The sequence below is a fragment of the Bidens hawaiensis genome, unplaced genomic scaffold, assembly GCF_021521415.1.
Source record: "Bidens hawaiensis isolate Kalapana, Puna unplaced genomic scaffold, B.hawaiensis_p1.1 tig00006607_1, whole genome shotgun sequence".
Taxonomy (NCBI): Eukaryota; Viridiplantae; Streptophyta; class Magnoliopsida; order Asterales; family Asteraceae; genus Bidens; species Bidens hawaiensis.
In genome coordinates this window covers 630,333-637,109 of record NW_027491446.1, presented here as the reverse complement: position 1 = coordinate 637,109, position 6,777 = coordinate 630,333, and positions in this window count along the sequence as shown.

Sequence of the window (6,777 nt, the reverse complement as noted above, 5' to 3'; positions counted from 1 at the left end):
ATTGTTCTTATTGTCTCGATGAAGCATGTACCAGTCAAGACGCTTAATCAGCATATTTATTTATCATTCAACCGTTGGTGTTATGATAATCATACTGGCGAGGCCGTTATTGTTTTGGGAATATGTTTGAAGACCGAGCCAATTAAGATTATCGACCCGATGTGGCTCGTTAATTTAACTGAGACGGACAATGACGTGTTCTTCAAGAACAAGATATTGATAGAGCGCCGTGAAGATTATGACCGAGGTATGCAATTCCAGCGTGTCGTACGTGTATGTCACGAGTACGGGATTCATAGTTGTCAGGACTGGCAGACTAAGTGCTTAAATTAAATTAAAGACAAAGAGCTCAAGACGAGGGGGTGTCTGTTAGTGCACGGTTTTGGTGTCTCGAGTCTTTGTATTTATTATTATTATAATGAAAAAGATATTTATGTTAAATAGTTAGTTCGTTAATGTAAGGCTAGTTCGTTAAGGGTGTTTAACGAACTAGCTAATTTGCTTAATGTATCTCCCATTCGTTAAGGATGTTTAACGAATGGGCTTGTAGTTCGTTATGTATGTTCCCATTGGTCATGGAATATTGACGAATGGGGCATAACGAATCAGAATGAGTCATTATGTTTCCTTATCGAGCCTGTAATGTTAACGAACTGGACTCCAATTCGTTACGGGATGTGTAACGAATTGGGTCCATCGTCTATATATTGAGGTTTAGTCCTCTTGTAATTCAAGTTTTGATTATCTAAAGTATTGAAACTCTGTCAAAATCATCTCTCGATCAAAGTTTCGTACAAACTATTACTAATATATATACTAATTAAGAGTAATAACGAGAACTAGATCCTAGTAAGGGATTAGATCTAATATTGATTCGTTCTAGATCTGATCCGTGTTTAACGGGTGGAAAAGTTTACTTGAGTTAGCAGAGAATTAATCAAATAATAAGGATGTAAGGATAAGTAGGCTAATTAGATGGAAATAATTGTGGACCAAAAAGGAAAGATGGGCCTAGGCTACATGGGCTTAAGGGAGTATAAATAACCCTTAAACCCTAAACATTTCCATTTTCATTCATCTCTACACCATAGCCTACACCATAAAAAACACACACTTCAACAATTCTCGTTTTTGAGAAAACCACCCACAAAGACACAAAGATTCCCGGAGATCTAACCATCGGATCGGTCTCAAATTCTAACTGACTGTTCATGGCATATAAATGAAGATTTAGACCGATCAGATCTTCGATTGGAGGTCGGGAATTCTGGTTTTTATCAGCAAAACCGTAACAGCTAAAAATGGAGTTTTCCGGAAACCGTTTCAGTTTTCCAGTGACTGTAGAGGCGGACTCCGGCAGAAGAAGTGGGCGGAGCTGGTAGAGCTAGGTGACCCGGTCTGGTAGCCGCTTGAATCACTCAAATCAGAGTTCGTTTGATATGGTTTTGGTCTTCTCGAGTGTTTTCAGACATAAACCTCAAATGTATGTTTTTGTTAGAAAAACTTACTTTTCGTGCACGGATTTACATGCAAATTGGTAAGATGATAGATCGGGTCATGATTATTGATAAAGTAATGAACTTGATAGTAAACGGGTTAGTTGGTTCGTTTCAGGTAAAACGAGTAGTGTTCGGTTCGTGAAAAGGACGGGTAAACGAAGTCGGTTTTGCATGAAACATGGTTGGATAGTAAATCGAGCCTTATTATACAAGAAAAATATAAAATTGAACGTAAAAGAGATGTTGGAATGAAACGGTTAATACGGATGACATTTGGGCCAAGTTAAAGAACGAAAAAGAATTCGTTATGGCTCATAACCCGTTCTATCGTTTAAACGAGAAAAACGAGTATAAAGGAGATGTTAGAAAGTAACCGAATAGAAAAGTTATTAAATAGAAAAGTATCCGAATAGAAAAGTGTTCGAATCGGATAGAAAGTAATCGAATCTAATGGTCATTCAATTAGAATGGCATTTATTAGAATCTGCCATTTGAATAGAAAGTCCATTCGAATAGAATCTTCCATTCGAATACAAAGTCCATTCGAATAGAATCTGCCATTCGAAAGTCTTTTCGATTAGAAAAATGAGAATTCGATTAGATTAGTTCATACTAATTTCTAATGAAATCTAAAAGTATGAACATGATAGAATTAGTTAATTGATACTTGCAATTAATATACCGTTAGCCATGCACAACTAAAGAAAGGGATTACCATTATTTCCGAATGTAACCGCATTCAGGTGAGTTTCTATCCCCATGTTCTTGTTATGTTTTCGGGGCTGTGAGCATACTCGATGTGATTAGTTAATACACTTACCCTAGGTGGTAAGTATAGTATATGTGAAACTTGTGATGTTGTATGTATGATATTTGAATGTTTTATGAATGATATTGAAAGTAGAAAGAACTAAAAGTAAGCAAGTAAAGGAATATGAATACATGTATGGCTATGGTATGGTTGTATGGTTAATCGATGAATAAGGGAACCGGACCCTAATAATATCTGAGGCAAGAGGGAACCGGACCCTAATAATATTCGAGGCAAGAGGGAACCGAACTCTAATAATATTCGAGGCAAGAGAGAACCGGACCCTATTAATATTCAAGGCAAGAGGGAACCGGACCCTAATAATATCCGAGGAAAGAGGGAACCGGGCCCTAATAATACTCGAGGAAGTAGGGCGAAATGCTCTTTAAAATGTATAAGTATGTATGTAAAGTAAGATAAAATATGAAAGTATGAAAATATAAAATAATGAAGGAAAGAAAGTATGAAAGTATACTAGATGGAAAGTATGAAAGTATAAAGTATGAATGTATGTATGAAGTATGAGCAGGTTACGAAATTAATATGTGTCTTCGGATACGTATAAATATGTACGTGAATGTAATGTATGTTGCCTGATTAACTAGAACTCACTCAGCATAGCTGACTTTTAGTATGCATGCAGGCAAATAGGACGATGGTTCTGGCTTGAGGGGGACACATGTCATGGACTGAGCTGACTAGTATCTAGTGAAGAAAATTTATGACATTTTATGTTTAGATAATTTGAAAGTTTAAAGTTATGACTTTAATATTTTGTAATGAATGTTTGATGTTTTTATATTCTGTGAAATGATTTAATTCATGATATTTAGAACTGTGTTTATGAGTAAATCCAACGTCCAAGTAGGGCATCGGGACGGGGCCTTACAAGTTGGTATCAGAGCATAAGTTCAAGAGAATTAAACATCCTACATGCTTAATCTCAAACTGAGAATGTGACTTAAGTAAGAAAAGAAAGAATTAGAAAATAGCAAGGGATAGGAATGCAGGTTAATGGCAAGGGATAAGAATGTAGGTTATATGTATGTTATGATTCTGTGAGAAGTAGAAAATAGCACAAGTGAAATCACAAAGGGAAGTATGTAGAACCTGATTAGTAATGTAAAGAGTTAATTACACTTGGCCATTGTCATAAACTACTTACTTTACGAATCATATGCTAAATAATTCCTAGAATGATAGCGCTTGTGTTTTCTTATGATGACTGAGGAAAATGGTCGAGCACGAGGAGGTCGTACTTGACACTGTGGTAAGACACGTGCCAACTAGACACCCTTTTTGAAGAAGGTGTGAAAGAACGCTATACGAAATCAAGATGAATCCGTCTATAGAGAGTAATAAAGAAGGATCACGTTTGAAGCTTGTATTCAAATACGCTATGGGAGTTGCTCAATTTTCATCGAAGCATCAAAGGAAGCCCAAACTAAGAAATCCAAGTGGAAGCAACATGAGAGATGCAGAGATAAGCCAACTAGAATGAGTCAAGACATGTAGTATGCCTGCAATAGTTAACTCCATAAAGAAACTTGCTAGGATCATGAGTAACGAAGCGAATGATGATAAAAGCAGAGATGATCAAGAATGACGGGTGAATGTAGAGGCATCCTAATTGAAAAGGAATCAAAGGACGAGACTACATAGTGTAGCGAATATGAAAGAAGACGCTAATAAGAATGTAGTTGTGTACTTGAGACTTTATGGAAGAGACCACTACCGATACTTTCGTTAAAATATGAGAATGGTTAAGAATTGTAAGGTAGAACTAAAGGGACACGAATTCCTTGCTACTCTTATGTTTGACCTTAAGAGAGTTCGATGTCGTTTGGGAATGGATTTGTTGTTTGAGTTTAAGGCTCATATAGCATGTTCCAGTTGATAAGGTTGAAGTCTTTGGATGGCGGTACAGTGACGGTTTATGGTATTAAGAAAGTTCAGGGCTTAACGTCATTTCGATGATAAAACCCGAAGGTTTATTAAAGAAAGGGTGCAGTGCCTACCTGGCGTATGTTGTCAAAGCTACAGCCGAGACGAAAGAAAGGAAAGATGTTCCTGTAGGGTGTGACTATCCAGAAGTGTTCCCATAGGACCTTCCAGGGTTACCACCAGATAAAGGAGTAGAATTCTAGATAGGAGTAATATAAGGAGCACAACCCGTCGCGAGAGCACCTTACCGTTTGGCGCTGTCCGAGATGGAAGAGTTAATGTCCAAACTGCAATAACTCCTCGACAAAGGTGCTTTAATGCAGAGTGTTTCCCTGCGGGGTGTGCCGGAGATTTTCGTGAAGGATATAAAGAAAGTATGAGAACGTGTATAGATTACTGCGAGTTGAACAATCTTACTGTGAAGAATAGATATTCGTTGCCACAAATGGATGATTTGTTTAATCAAATGCAATGTGGGAGTTGGTCCTCGGAAATAGACCTCAGAGCAAGCTATCATCAGTTGAAAGTGAAAGATGTAGACATCCCTAAGACAACATTTCAGACGCGATATGAATATTATGAGTTTCTTGTGATATCGTTTGGATATACGCATGCTCAAGTAGCATTTATGGTTTTGATGAATAGGGCATGTCATCCGATATTTCATTGCCTTCACAGATGATAGTTTTGATAAGTCTGACCATGCTGAACACTCGAGAGAAGTGTTGGAAACGTTGAAGAAAGAGTAGCGGTATGCTAGGTTTTCAAGGTGTACCATTTATACATGTCATAAGGGTTTGGATATCTCTTCAAGCAGAAAGAATGGAATACGAGGCAAGAAGATGGGTAAGGCTGATAAAGGATTATGATTGTGAAAACATGTATTATCTTGGTAAGGCTAACGAGGTCACTGACGCACTAAGTTGGAGGGTGGAGAGGTTATGATGAAGATTAAGTTTTATAAATTATTTAGCACTCCGATTTCATGAGCAAGATGAAAAAGGATGAATTATCGGGTTACATAGAGATTTGAAAGATAATACTTATGATGTGAGAATCAGATTTGGTCGCATGTGGATTCGTTAGACATGCGAGATCCACCAAGATGTATCAAGACTTTTAGATAGACTACTAGTGGCTGAGTATGGAAGACGCAGTGGTATGATATGTCAGTAAGTGTTTGACTTGCTTGCAATGGAAAGGAACAACCATTAGAAACACCAGAATGGAGATGGGAACACATCACCACATATTTCATAACTTAGCTACCGGGTACAACTAGAAACCATGATACTATCTGGGTGATTGTGGACCGTTTGAAGAAAGGTGCTCACTTTATACCAATACGAGAAGCTATCTCATCGGAAATGTTAGTTAAGGAGTTTATTAGCAAGATTGTGACAAGGCATGGAGTGCCATTGTCAATTGTGTCAGTCATAAATAGTCGGTTTACATCGAGGTTCCGAAAGGAAGAATTTGATTACAATGAAGGTAGATACTGATGAAAGTGAAACCCTTAAGTAGAAGTCAAATGAAGACGAGTTCATGGTATGTGATAGTTGTGGAAGAATAGGATACTTTGCCTACACAGACAAGAACAACCGCAAGTATTACGAAGGTGAAACCGACAGTAACGCAAAGAGGGTACAAGAAACCAAGGACAAAAGCTGGAAGACATGCAGGGAAGGAGTAGAGATGCCTTAGACTTATGTTATTGGAATTAAGGCTTAACATGAATGATTAGTATGTAACTGATAATCATTGGATCACTAACGGGAAGTCCTCTAGGTCGGTAAATATTGAATGGTATTATAAATATCCATATGAAGGTCAAGACATGCTTAAAAAGGAAGTCGGTTAAAATAAATAGTTATGATATATCAGACAGCTTGATATTCAGCAGCAAACAGCAATGGATTCATAGGACAAGATGAGACTTTATTAGTCGAGAAAAGAAAGATGTATCCTCATGGACTTCATGATCAAGCTACCTTAGACAACTATAACTCATGAACCCTATGTATTGATGCAGCTGAGAATGAAAGAAGGTTTAAATGGAGACTTAAGGAGTTCTCCGATAAGTTATGCAATGGATATGCTCAAGAATTGCATGAAGTGTTATATCTTAAGGAATAGACCAATGGATATTAAGAAGTAATCCTTAAGGAGAAACTAGAAAGGTTTCCTTTTTGGATATAATATGTTTTGAACGTATTGCAAAGCAGTATATTTGCTAAAGGTTGTAATTGGACAGAATGGTCATTCAGTGGTAAGTATAATGATAGTAAGTGCAATGTTTCTATTTAAAGGACAAGAAAAAAGAGCATGCTTGTGGGAGTAATATGCACTTGCAAAGTCTGGATAAGGAAGCGCATCATCAAAGACTTCATGGACAAGCTACCTAAGAAAGCTAAAACTAATTAAGATCACTCGTTGATTGTAAGACAAAGGATAAACCGGTAAGTCAGGAAGCTAAAGAAAGGATGTGAATACAGCAAGTATTACTTTTACAAGGACTAAGCA